The sequence below is a fragment of the Lithobates pipiens genome, unplaced genomic scaffold, assembly GCF_037356315.1.
Source record: "Lithobates pipiens isolate NorthernLeopardFrog02 unplaced genomic scaffold, aLitPip1_a1.2 Scaffold_30, whole genome shotgun sequence".
Lineage (NCBI taxonomy): Eukaryota > Metazoa > Chordata > Amphibia > Anura > Ranidae > Lithobates > Lithobates pipiens.
In genome coordinates, this window is record NW_027507791.1 from 177,172,484 (window position 1) to 177,181,975 (window position 9,492).

The 9,492-nt window shown below is 52.3% G+C and overlaps 22 non-coding genes and 19 pseudogenes across 22 annotated transcripts; all 41 read left to right on the plus strand.

The window, feature by feature from the left end:
- The first annotated feature begins 9 nt into the window (after window positions 1-9).
- LOC143945220 (5S ribosomal RNA) lies at window positions 10-128 on the plus strand (annotated as a pseudogene).
- A 109-nt stretch (window positions 129-237) lies between these two features.
- LOC143952748 (5S ribosomal RNA) lies at window positions 238-356 on the plus strand. Its single transcript, XR_013267895.1, has one exon. It is a non-coding gene; the product is annotated as a 5S ribosomal RNA (ribosomal RNA).
- Window positions 357-465: 109 nt separating this feature from the next.
- On the plus strand, window positions 466-584 carry LOC143952261 (5S ribosomal RNA). The gene has a single exon (XR_013267455.1). It is a non-coding gene; the product is annotated as a 5S ribosomal RNA (ribosomal RNA).
- Window positions 585-692: 108 nt separating this feature from the next.
- On the plus strand, window positions 693-801 carry LOC143949046 (5S ribosomal RNA; annotated as a pseudogene).
- A 109-nt stretch (window positions 802-910) lies between these two features.
- LOC143952273 (5S ribosomal RNA) lies at window positions 911-1,029 on the plus strand. Its single transcript, XR_013267466.1, has one exon. It is a non-coding gene; the product is annotated as a 5S ribosomal RNA (ribosomal RNA).
- Window positions 1,030-1,138: 109 nt separating this feature from the next.
- LOC143954683 (5S ribosomal RNA) lies at window positions 1,139-1,257 on the plus strand. The gene has a single exon (XR_013269648.1). It is a non-coding gene; the product is annotated as a 5S ribosomal RNA (ribosomal RNA).
- Window positions 1,258-1,367: 110 nt separating this feature from the next.
- Window positions 1,368-1,487, plus strand: LOC143950021 (5S ribosomal RNA; annotated as a pseudogene).
- Window positions 1,488-1,596: 109 nt separating this feature from the next.
- LOC143952286 (5S ribosomal RNA) lies at window positions 1,597-1,715 on the plus strand. The gene has a single exon (XR_013267478.1). It is a non-coding gene; the product is annotated as a 5S ribosomal RNA (ribosomal RNA).
- Window positions 1,716-1,824: 109 nt separating this feature from the next.
- Window positions 1,825-1,943, plus strand: LOC143944101 (5S ribosomal RNA; annotated as a pseudogene).
- Window positions 1,944-2,052: 109 nt separating this feature from the next.
- LOC143950766 (5S ribosomal RNA) lies at window positions 2,053-2,171 on the plus strand. Its single transcript, XR_013266102.1, has one exon. It is a non-coding gene; the product is annotated as a 5S ribosomal RNA (ribosomal RNA).
- Window positions 2,172-2,280: 109 nt separating this feature from the next.
- Window positions 2,281-2,399, plus strand: LOC143948825 (5S ribosomal RNA; annotated as a pseudogene).
- Window positions 2,400-2,508: 109 nt separating this feature from the next.
- On the plus strand, window positions 2,509-2,627 carry LOC143951606 (5S ribosomal RNA). The gene has a single exon (XR_013266862.1). It is a non-coding gene; the product is annotated as a 5S ribosomal RNA (ribosomal RNA).
- Window positions 2,628-2,736: 109 nt separating this feature from the next.
- Window positions 2,737-2,855, plus strand: LOC143944273 (5S ribosomal RNA; annotated as a pseudogene).
- Window positions 2,856-2,964: 109 nt separating this feature from the next.
- On the plus strand, window positions 2,965-3,083 carry LOC143947636 (5S ribosomal RNA). The gene has a single exon (XR_013265322.1). It is a non-coding gene; the product is annotated as a 5S ribosomal RNA (ribosomal RNA).
- A 109-nt stretch (window positions 3,084-3,192) lies between these two features.
- Window positions 3,193-3,311, plus strand: LOC143954846 (5S ribosomal RNA; annotated as a pseudogene).
- A 109-nt stretch (window positions 3,312-3,420) lies between these two features.
- LOC143953270 (5S ribosomal RNA) lies at window positions 3,421-3,539 on the plus strand. The gene has a single exon (XR_013268368.1). It is a non-coding gene; the product is annotated as a 5S ribosomal RNA (ribosomal RNA).
- Window positions 3,540-3,649: 110 nt separating this feature from the next.
- Window positions 3,650-3,769, plus strand: LOC143950022 (5S ribosomal RNA; annotated as a pseudogene).
- A 109-nt stretch (window positions 3,770-3,878) lies between these two features.
- Window positions 3,879-3,997, plus strand: LOC143952298 (5S ribosomal RNA). The gene has a single exon (XR_013267489.1). It is a non-coding gene; the product is annotated as a 5S ribosomal RNA (ribosomal RNA).
- A 109-nt stretch (window positions 3,998-4,106) lies between these two features.
- Window positions 4,107-4,225, plus strand: LOC143944102 (5S ribosomal RNA; annotated as a pseudogene).
- A 109-nt stretch (window positions 4,226-4,334) lies between these two features.
- LOC143943852 (5S ribosomal RNA) lies at window positions 4,335-4,453 on the plus strand (annotated as a pseudogene).
- A 109-nt stretch (window positions 4,454-4,562) lies between these two features.
- Window positions 4,563-4,681, plus strand: LOC143951607 (5S ribosomal RNA). The gene has a single exon (XR_013266863.1). It is a non-coding gene; the product is annotated as a 5S ribosomal RNA (ribosomal RNA).
- A 108-nt stretch (window positions 4,682-4,789) lies between these two features.
- On the plus strand, window positions 4,790-4,898 carry LOC143949513 (5S ribosomal RNA; annotated as a pseudogene).
- A 109-nt stretch (window positions 4,899-5,007) lies between these two features.
- On the plus strand, window positions 5,008-5,126 carry LOC143951360 (5S ribosomal RNA). The gene has a single exon (XR_013266640.1). It is a non-coding gene; the product is annotated as a 5S ribosomal RNA (ribosomal RNA).
- Window positions 5,127-5,235: 109 nt separating this feature from the next.
- LOC143952669 (5S ribosomal RNA) lies at window positions 5,236-5,354 on the plus strand. The gene has a single exon (XR_013267823.1). It is a non-coding gene; the product is annotated as a 5S ribosomal RNA (ribosomal RNA).
- A 109-nt stretch (window positions 5,355-5,463) lies between these two features.
- On the plus strand, window positions 5,464-5,583 carry LOC143953346 (5S ribosomal RNA). Its single transcript, XR_013268437.1, has one exon. It is a non-coding gene; the product is annotated as a 5S ribosomal RNA (ribosomal RNA).
- A 109-nt stretch (window positions 5,584-5,692) lies between these two features.
- On the plus strand, window positions 5,693-5,811 carry LOC143950259 (5S ribosomal RNA). The gene has a single exon (XR_013265678.1). It is a non-coding gene; the product is annotated as a 5S ribosomal RNA (ribosomal RNA).
- A 109-nt stretch (window positions 5,812-5,920) lies between these two features.
- LOC143947969 (5S ribosomal RNA) lies at window positions 5,921-6,039 on the plus strand. Its single transcript, XR_013265353.1, has one exon. It is a non-coding gene; the product is annotated as a 5S ribosomal RNA (ribosomal RNA).
- Window positions 6,040-6,148: 109 nt separating this feature from the next.
- Window positions 6,149-6,287, plus strand: LOC143947468 (5S ribosomal RNA; annotated as a pseudogene).
- Window positions 6,288-6,396: 109 nt separating this feature from the next.
- LOC143952310 (5S ribosomal RNA) lies at window positions 6,397-6,515 on the plus strand. Its single transcript, XR_013267500.1, has one exon. It is a non-coding gene; the product is annotated as a 5S ribosomal RNA (ribosomal RNA).
- Window positions 6,516-6,624: 109 nt separating this feature from the next.
- LOC143946488 (5S ribosomal RNA) lies at window positions 6,625-6,743 on the plus strand (annotated as a pseudogene).
- A 109-nt stretch (window positions 6,744-6,852) lies between these two features.
- On the plus strand, window positions 6,853-6,971 carry LOC143954921 (5S ribosomal RNA). Its single transcript, XR_013269768.1, has one exon. It is a non-coding gene; the product is annotated as a 5S ribosomal RNA (ribosomal RNA).
- Window positions 6,972-7,080: 109 nt separating this feature from the next.
- LOC143944914 (5S ribosomal RNA) lies at window positions 7,081-7,199 on the plus strand (annotated as a pseudogene).
- Window positions 7,200-7,308: 109 nt separating this feature from the next.
- Window positions 7,309-7,427, plus strand: LOC143951939 (5S ribosomal RNA). The gene has a single exon (XR_013267164.1). It is a non-coding gene; the product is annotated as a 5S ribosomal RNA (ribosomal RNA).
- Window positions 7,428-7,536: 109 nt separating this feature from the next.
- LOC143952810 (5S ribosomal RNA) lies at window positions 7,537-7,655 on the plus strand. Its single transcript, XR_013267951.1, has one exon. It is a non-coding gene; the product is annotated as a 5S ribosomal RNA (ribosomal RNA).
- A 326-nt stretch (window positions 7,656-7,981) lies between these two features.
- Window positions 7,982-8,100, plus strand: LOC143944852 (5S ribosomal RNA). Its single transcript, XR_013265065.1, has one exon. It is a non-coding gene; the product is annotated as a 5S ribosomal RNA (ribosomal RNA).
- A 109-nt stretch (window positions 8,101-8,209) lies between these two features.
- Window positions 8,210-8,328, plus strand: LOC143944156 (5S ribosomal RNA). The gene has a single exon (XR_013265001.1). It is a non-coding gene; the product is annotated as a 5S ribosomal RNA (ribosomal RNA).
- A 108-nt stretch (window positions 8,329-8,436) lies between these two features.
- On the plus strand, window positions 8,437-8,545 carry LOC143950025 (5S ribosomal RNA; annotated as a pseudogene).
- A 109-nt stretch (window positions 8,546-8,654) lies between these two features.
- On the plus strand, window positions 8,655-8,774 carry LOC143943906 (5S ribosomal RNA; annotated as a pseudogene).
- Window positions 8,775-8,883: 109 nt separating this feature from the next.
- LOC143949594 (5S ribosomal RNA) lies at window positions 8,884-8,992 on the plus strand (annotated as a pseudogene).
- Window positions 8,993-9,101: 109 nt separating this feature from the next.
- Window positions 9,102-9,230, plus strand: LOC143949579 (5S ribosomal RNA; annotated as a pseudogene).
- Window positions 9,231-9,340: 110 nt separating this feature from the next.
- Window positions 9,341-9,459, plus strand: LOC143947115 (5S ribosomal RNA; annotated as a pseudogene).
- Window positions 9,460-9,492: the final 33 nt, after the last annotated feature.

Consider the following 9,492-nt stretch of genomic DNA (forward strand, 5'->3'; position numbering starts at 1 on the left):
TGCAAGATAGCCTACGGCCACATCACCCTGAATGCGCTCGATCTCGGCTGATCTCGGATGCTAAGCAGGGTCGGGCCTAGTTAGTACCTGGATGGAAGACCGCCTGGGAATACCGGGTGCTGTAGGCTTTTTTCCATTATGTTGTTGGCTTTGGTGACCTGCTGTATTTTTCCTCTCGATTGCCCGAGGTGACCACCTTGGCTTTTGTCAAGAGAGTTTTAAGTAGGGTGCAAGATTGCCTACGGCCACATCACTCTGCATGCACTCGATCTCGTCTGATCTCGGATGCTAAGCAGGGTCGGGCCTGGTTAGTACCTGGATGGAAGACCGCCTGGGAATACCGGGTGCTGTAGGCTTTTTTCCATTATGTTGTTGGCTTTGGTGACCTGCTGTATTTTTCCTCTCGATTGCCCGAGGTGACCACCTTGGCTTTTGTCAAGAGAGTTTTAAGTAGGGTGCAAGGTTGCCTACGGCCACATCACCCTGAATGCGCTCGATCTCGTCTGATCTCGGATGCTAAGCAGGGTCGGGCCTGGTTAGTACCTGGATGGGAGACCGCCTGGGAATACCAGGTGCCGTAGGCTTTTGGCCATTATGTTGTTGGCTTTGGCGACCTGCTGTATTTTTCCTCTCGATTGCCCGAGGTGTCCACCTTGGCTTTTGTCAAGATAGTTGTAATATAATCCAAGATCGCCTACGGCCACATCACCCTGAATGCGCTCCATCTCGGATGCTAAGCAGGGTCAGGCCTGGTTAGTACCAGGATGGGAGACCGCCTGGGAATACCAGGTGCCGTAGGCTTTTTTCCAGTATGTTGTTGGCTTTGGCGACCTGCTGTATTTTTCCTCTCGATTGCCCGAGGTGACAACCTTGGCTTTTGTCAAGAGAGTTGTAAGTAGGTTGCAAGATCGCCTACGGCCACATCACCCTGAATGCGCTCGATCTCGTCTGATCTCGGATGCTAAGCAGGGTCGGGCCTGGTTAGTACCTGGATGGGAGACCGCCTGGGAATACCAGGTGCCGTAGGCTTTTTTCCATTATGTTGTTGGCTTTGGCGACCTGCTGTATTTTTCCTCTCGATTGCCCGAGGTGACCACCTTGGCTTTTGTCAAGAGAGTTGTAAGTAGGGTGCAAGATTGCCTACGGCCACATCACCCTGAATGTGCTCGATATCGTCTGATCTCGGATGCTAAGCAGGGTAGGGCATGGTTAGTACCTGGATGGGAGACCGCCTGGGAATACCATGTGCCGTAGGCTTTTTTTCCATTATGTTGTTGGCTTTGGTGACCTGCTGTATTTTTCCTCATGATTGCCCGAGGTGACCACCTTGGCTTTTGTCAAGAGAGTTGTAAGTAGGGTGCAAGATCGCCTACGGCCACATCACCCTGAATGCGCTCGATCTCGTCTGATCTCGGATGCTAGGCAGGAGTCGGGCCTTGTTAGGTCCTGAATGGGAGACCGCCTGGGAATACCAGGTGCCGTAGGCTTTTTTCCATTATGTTGTTGGCTTTGGCGACCTGCTGTATTTTTCCTCTCGATTGCCCGAGGTGACCACCTTGGCTTTTGTCAAGAGAGTTGTAAGTAGGGTGCAAGATTGCCTACGGCCACATCACCCTGAATGCGCTCGATCTCGTCTGATCTCGGATGCTAAGCAGGGTCGGGCCTGGTTAGTACCTGGATGGGAGACCGCCTGGGAATACCAGGTGCCGTAGGCTTTTTTCCATTATGTTGTTGGCTTTGGCGACCTGCTGTATTTTTCCTCTCGATTGCCCGAGGTGACCACCTTGGCTTTTGTCAAGAGAGTTGTAAGTAGGGTGCAAGATCACCTAGGGCCACATCACCCTGAATGCGCTCGATCTCGTCTGATCTCGGATGCTAAGCAGGGTCGGGCATGGTTAGTACCTGGATGGGAGACCGCCTGGGAATACCAGGTGCCGTAGGCTTTTTTCCATTATGTTGTTGGCTTTGGCGACCTGCTGTATTTTTCCTCTCGATTGCCCGAGGTGACCACCTTGGCTTTTGTCAAGAGAGTTGTAAGTAGGGTGCAAGATCGCCTACGGCCACATCACCCTAAATGCGCTCGATCTCGTCTGATCTCGGATGCTAAGCAGGGTCGGGCCTGGTTAGTACCTGGATGGGAGACCACCTGGGAATACCAGGTGCCGTAGGCTTTTTTCCATTATGTTGTTGGCTTTGGCGACCTGCTGTATTTTTCCTCTCGATTGCCCGAGCTGACCACCTTGGCTTTTGTCAAGAGAGTTGTAAGTAGGGTGCTAGATTGCCTATGGCCACATCACCTCGAATGCGCTCCATCTCGTCTGATCTCGGATACTAAGCAGGGTCGGGCCTGGTTAGTACCTGGATGGGAGACCGCCTGGAAATACCAGGAGCCGTAGGCTTTTTTCCATTATGTTGTTGGCTTTGGCGACCTGCTGTATTTTTCCTCTTGATTGCCTGAGGTGACCACCTTGGCTTTTGTCAAGAGAGTTGTAAGTAGGGTGCAAGATCGCCTACGGCCACATCACCCTGAATGCGCTTGATCTCGTCTGATCTCGGATGCTAAGCAGGGTCGGGCCTGGTTAGTACCTGGATGGGAGACCGCCTGGGAATACCAGGTGCCGTAGGTTTTTTTCCATTATGTTGTTGGCTTTGGCGACCTGCTGTATTTTTCCTCTCGATTGCCCGAGGTGACCACCTTGGCTTTTGTCAAGAGAGTTGTAAGTAAGATGTAAGATTGCCTACGGCCACATCACCCTGAATGCGCTCGATCTCATCTGATCTCTGATTCTAAGCAGGGTCGGGCCTGGTTAGTACCTGCATGGGAGACCGCCTGGGAATACCAGGTGCCGTAGGCTTTTTTCCATTATGTTGTTGGCTTTGGCGACCTGCTGTATTTTTCCTCTCGATTGCCCGAGGTGACCACCTTGGCTTTTGTCAAGAGAGTTGTAAGTAGGGAGCAAGATCGCCTACGGCCACATCACCCTGAATGCGCTCGATCTCGTCTGATCTCGGATGCTAAGCAGGGTCGGGCCTGGTTAGTACCTGAATGGGAGACCGCCTGGGAATACCAGGTGCCGTAGGCTTTTGGCCATTATGTTGTTGGCTTTGGCGACCTGCTGTATTTTTCCTCTCGATTGCCCGAGCTGACCACCTTGGCTTTTGTCAAGAGAGTTGTAAGTAGGGTGCTAGATTGCCTACGGCCACATCACCCTGAATGCGCTCGATCTCGTCTGATCTTGGTTGCTAAGCAGGGTCGGGCCTGGTTAGTACCTGGATGGGAGACCGCCTGGAAAAACCAGGTGCCGTAGGCTTTTTTCCATTATGTTGTTGGCTTTGGCGACCTGCTGTATTTTTCCTCTCGATTGCCTGAGGTGACCACCTTGGCTTTTGTCAAGAGAGTTGTAAGTAGGGTGCAAGATTGCCTACGGCCACATCACCCTGAATGCGCTCGATATCGTCTGATCTCGGATGCTAAGCAGGGTAGGGCATGGTTAGTACCTGGATGGGAGACCGCCTGGGAATACCATGTGCCGTAGGCTTTTTTTCCATTATGTTGTTGGCTTTGGTGACCTGCTGTATTTTTCCTCATGATTGCCCGAGGTGACCACCTTGGCTTTTGTCAAGAGAGTTGTAAGTAGGGTGCAAGATCGCCTACGGCCACATCACCCTGAATGCGCTCGATCTCGTCTGATCTCGGATGCTAGGCAGGAGTCGGGCCTTGTTAGGTCCTGAATGGGAGACCGCCTGGGAATACCAGGTGCCGTAGGCTTTTTTCCATTATGTTGTTGGCTTTGGCGACCTGCTGTATTTTTCCTCTCTATTGCCCGAGGTGACCACCTTGGCTTTTGTCAAGAGAGTTGTAAGTAGGGAGCAAGATTGCCTACGGCCACATCACCCTGAATGCGCTCGATCTCGTCTGATCTCGGATGCTAAGCAGGGTCGGGCCTGGTTAGTACCTGGATGGGAGACCGCCTGGGAATACCAGGTGCCGTAGGCTTTTTTCCATTATCTTGTTGGCTTTGGCGACCTGCTGTATTTTTCCTCTCGATTGCCCGAGGTGACCACCTTGGCTTTTGTCAAGAGAGTTGTAAGTAGGGTGCAATATCACCTAGGGCCACATCACCCTGAATGCGCTCGATCTCGTCTGATCTCGGATGCTAAGCAGGGTCGGGCATGGTTAGTACCTGGATGGGAGACCGCCTGGGAATACCAGGTGCCGTAGGCTTTTTTCCATTATGTTGTTGGCTTTGGCGACCTGCTGTATTTTTCCTCTCGATTGCCCGAGGTGACCACCTTGGCTTTTGTCAAGAGAGTTGTAAGTAGGGTGCAAGATCGCCTACGGCCACATCACCCTAAATGCGCTCGATCTCGTCTGATCTCGGATGCTAAGCAGGGTCGGGCCTGGTTAGTACCTGGATGGGAGACCGCCTGGAAATACCAGGAGCCGTAGGCTTTTTTCCATTATGTTGTTGGCTTTGGCGACCTGCTGTATTTTTCCTCTTGATTGCCTGAGGTGACCACCTTGGCTTTTGTCAAGAGAGTTGTAAGTAGGGTGCAAGATCGCCTACGGCCACATCACCCTGAATGCGCTTGATCTCGTCTGATCTCGGATGCTAAGCAGGGTCGGGCCTGGTTAGTACCTGGATGGGAGACCGCCTGGGAATACCAGGTGCCGTAGGTTTTTTTCCATTATGTTGTTGGCTTTGGCGACCTGCTGTATTTTTCCTCTCGATTGCCCGAGGTGACCACCTTGGCTTTTGTCAAGATAGTTGTAAAATAATCCAAGATCGCCTACGGCCACATCACCCTGAATGCGCTCCATCTCGGATGCTAAGCAGGGTCAGGCCTGGTTAGTACCAGGATGGGAGACCGCCTGGGAATACCAGGTGCCGTTGGCTTTTTTCCATTATGTTGTTGGCTTTGGCGACCTGCTGTATTTTTCCTCTCGATTGCCCGAGGTGACCACCTTGGCTTTTGTCAAGAGAGTTGTAAGTAGGGTGCAAGACCGCCTACGGCCACATCACCCTGAATGCGCTCGATCTCGTCTGATCTTGGATGCTAAGCAGGGTCGGGCCTGGTTAGTACCCGGATGGGAGACCGCCTGGGAATACCAGGTGCCGTAGGCTTTTTTCCATTATGTTGTTGGCTTTGGCGACCTGCTGTATTTTTCCTCTCGATTGCCCGAGGTGACCACCTTGGCTTTTGTCAAGAGAGTTGTAAGTAGGGTGCAAGATCGCCTACGGCCACATCACCCTGAATGCGCTTGATCTCGTCTGATCTCGGATGCTAAGCAGGGTCAGGCCTGGTTAGTACCAGGATGGGAGACCGCCTGGGAATACCAGGTGCCGTAGGCTTTTTTCCATTATGTTGTTGGCTTTGGCGACCTGCTGTATTTTTCCTCTCGATTGCCCGAGGTGACCACCTTGGCTTTTGTCAAGAGAGTTGTAAGTAGGGTGCAAGATCGCCTACGGCCACATCACCCTGAATGCGCTCGATCTCGTCTGATCTCGTGATGCTAAGCAGGGTCGGGCCTGGTTAGTACCCGGATGGGAGACCGCCTGGGAATACCAGGTGCCGTAGGCTTTTTTCCATTATGTTGTTGGCTTTGGCGACCTGCTGTATTTTTCCTCTCGATTGCCCGAGGTGACCACCTTGGCTTTTGTCAAGAGAGTTGTAAGTAAGGTGTAAGATTGCCTACGGCCACATCACCCTGAATGCGCTTGATCTCGTCTGATCTCGGATGCTAAGCAGGGTCGGGCCTGGTTAGTACCTGGATGGGAGACCGCCTGGGAATACCAGGTGCCGTAGGCTTTTTTCCATTATGTTGTTGGCTTTGGCGACCTGCTGTATTTTTCCTCTCGATTGCCCGAGGTGACCACCTTGGCTTTTGTCAAGAGAGTTGTAAGTAGGGTGCAAGATCACCTACGGCCACATCACCCTGAATGCGCTCGATCTCGTCTGATCTCGGATGCTAAGCAGGGTTGGGCCTGGTTAGTACCTGGATGGGAGACCGCCTGGGAATACCAGGTGCCGTAGGCTTTTTTCCATTATGTTGTTGGCTTTGGCGACCTGCTGTATTTTTCCTCTCGATTGCCCGAGGTGACCACCTTGGCTTTTGTCAAGAGAGTTGTAAGTAGGGTGCAAGATCGCCTACAGCCACATCTCCCTGAATGCGCTTGATCTCGTCTGATCTCGTCTGATCTCGTCTGATCTCGGATGCTAAGCAGGGTCGGGCCTGGCTAGTACCTGGATGGGAGACCGCCTGGGAATACCAGGTGCCGTAGGCTTTTTTCCATTATGTTGTTGGCTTTGGCGACCTGCTGTATTTTTCCTCTCGATTGCCCGAGGTGACCACCTTGGCTTTTGTCAAGAGAGTTGTAAGTAGTGCGCAAGATCGCCTACGGCCACATCACCCTGAATGCGCTCGATCTCGTCTGATCTCGGATGCTAAGCAGGGTCGGGCCTGGTTAGTACCTGGATGGGAGACCGCCTGGGAATACCAGGTGCCGTAGGCTTTTGGCCATTATGTTGTTGGCTTTGGCGACCTGCTGTATTTTTCCTCTCGATTGCCCGAGCTGACCACCTTGGCTTTTGTCAAGAGAGTTGTAAGTAGGGTGCTAGATTGCCTACGGCCACATCACCCTGAATGCGCTCGATCTCGCCTGATCTTGGTTGCTAAGCAGGGTCGGGCCTGGTTAGTACCTGGATGGGAGACCGCCTGGAAAAACTAGGTGCCGTAGGCTTTTTTCCATTATGTTGTTGGCTTTGGCGACCTGCTGTATTTTTCCTCTCGATTGCCTGAGGTGACCACCTTGGCTTTTGTCAAGAGAGTTGTAAGTAGGGTGCAAGATCGCCTACGGCCACATCGCCCTGAATGCGCTCGATCTCGTCTGATCTCGGATGCTAAGCAGGGTCGGGCCTGGTTAGTACCTGGATGGGAGACCGCCTGGGAATACCAGGTGCCGTAGGCTTTTTTCCATTATGTTGTTGGCTTTGGCGACCTGCTGTATTTTTCCTCTCGATTGCCCGAGGTGACCACCTTGGCTTTTGTCAAGAGAGTTGTAAGTAGGGTGCAAGACCGCCTACGGCCACATCACCCTGAATGCGCTCGATCTTGTCTGATCTCGGATGCTAAGCAGGGTCGGGCCTAGTTAGTACCTGGATGGAAGACCGCCTGGGAATACCGGGTGCTGTAGGCTTTGTTCCATTATGTTGTTGGCTTTGGTGACCTGCTGTATTTTTCCTCTCGATTGCCCGAGGTGACCACCTTGGCTTTTGTCAAGAGAGTTTTAAGTAGGGTGCAAGATTGCCTACGGCCAAATCACCCTGAATGCGCTCGATCTCGTCTGATCTCGAATGCTTAGCAGGGTTGGGCCTGATTAGTACCCGGATGGGAGACCGCCTGGGAATACCAGGTGCCGTAGGCTTTTGGCCATTATGTTGTTGGCTTTGGCGACCTGCTGTATTTTTCCTCTCGATTGCCCGAGGTGACCACCTTGGCTTTTGTCAAGAGAGTTTTAAGTAGGATGCAAGATTGCATACGGCCACATCACCCTGAATGCGCTCGATCTCGTCTGATCTCGGATGCCAAGCAGGGTCGGGCCTGGTTAGTACCTGGATGGGAGACCGCCTGGGAATACCAGGTGCTGTAGGCTTTTTTCCATTATGTTGTTGGCTTTGGCGACCTGCTGTATTTTTCCTCTCAGTTGCCCGAGGTGTCCACCTTGGCTTTTGTCAAGATAGTTGTAATATAATCCAAGATCACCTACGGCCACATCAACCTGAATGCGCTCCATCTCGGATGCTAAGCAGGGTCAGGCCTGGTTAGTACCAGGATGGGAGACCGCCTGGGAATACCAGGTGCCGTTGGCTTTTTTCCATTATGTTGTTGGCTTTGGCGACCTGCTGTATTTTTCCTCTCGATTGCCCGAGGTGACCACCTTGGCTTTTGTCAAGAGAGTTGTAAGTAGGGTGCAAGACCGCCTACGGCCACATCACCCTGAATGCGCTCGATCTCGTCTGATCTCGGATGCTAAGCAGGGTCGGGCCTGGTTAGTACCCGGATGGGAGACCGCCTGGGAATACCAGGTGCCGTAGGCTTTTTTCCATTATGTTGTTGGCTTTGGCGACCTGCTGTATTTTTCCTCTCGATTGCCCGAGGTGACCACCTTGGCTTTTGTCAAGAGAGTTGTAAGTAGGGTGCAAGATCGCCTACGGCCACATCACCCTGAATGCGCTCGATCTCGTCTGATCTCGGATGCTAAGCAGGGTCGGGCCTGGTTAGTACCTGGATGGGAGACCGCCTGGGAATACCAGGTGCTGTAGGCTTTTTTCCATTATGTTGTTGGCTTTGGCGACCTGCTGTATTTTTCCTCTCGATTGCCCGAGGTGTCCACCTTGGCTTTTGTCAAGATAGTTGTAATATAATCCAAGATTGCCTACGGCCACATCACCCTGAATGCGCTCCATCTCGGATGCTAAGCAGGGTCAGGCCTGGTTAGTACCAGGATGGGAGAACGCCTGGGAATACCAGGTGCCGTAGGCTTTTTTCCATTATGTTGTTGGCTTTGGCGACCTGCTGTATTTTTCCTCTCGATTGCCCGAGGTGACCACCTTGGCTTTTGTCAAGAGAGTTGTAAGTAGGGTGCAAGATCGCCTACGGCCACATCACCCTGAATGCGCTCGATCTCGTCTGATCTTGTGATGCTAAGCAGGGTCGGGCCTGGTTAGTACCCGGATGGGAGACCGCCTGGGAATACCAGGTGCCGTAGGCTTTTTTCCATTATGTTGTTGGCTTTGGCGACCTGCTGTATTTTTCCTCTCGATTGCCCGAGGTGACCACCTTGGCTTTTGTCAAGAGAGTTGTAAGTAAGGTGTAAGATTGCCTACGGCCACATTTCCCTGAATGCGCTTGATCTCGGATTGTAAGCAGGGTCGGGCCTGGTTAGTACCTGGATGGGAGACCGCCTGGGAATACCAGGTGCCGTAGGCTTTTTTCCATTATGTTGTTGGCTTTGGCGACCTGCTGTATTTTTCCTCTCGATTACCCGAGGTGACCACCTTGGCTTTTGTCAAGAGAGTTGTAAGTAGGGTGCAAGATCGCCTACAGCCACATCACCCTGAATGCGCTTGATCTCGTCTGATCTCGTCTGATCTCGGATGCTAAGCAGGGTCGGGCCTGGTTAGTACCTGGATGGGAGACGGCCTGGGAATACCAGGTGCCGTATCCTTTTTTTCCATTATGTTGTTGGCTTTGGCGACCTGCTGTATTTTTCCTCTCGATTGCCCGAGGTGACCACCTTGGCTTTTGTCAAGAGAGTGTTAAGTAGGGTGCAAGATTGCCTATGGCCACATCACCCTGAATGCGCTCGATCTCGTCTGATCTCGGATGCTAAGCAGGGTCGGGCCTGGTTAGAACCTGGATGGGAGACCGCCTGGTAATACCAGGTGCTGTAGACTTTTGGCCATTATGTTGTTGGCTTTGGCGACCTG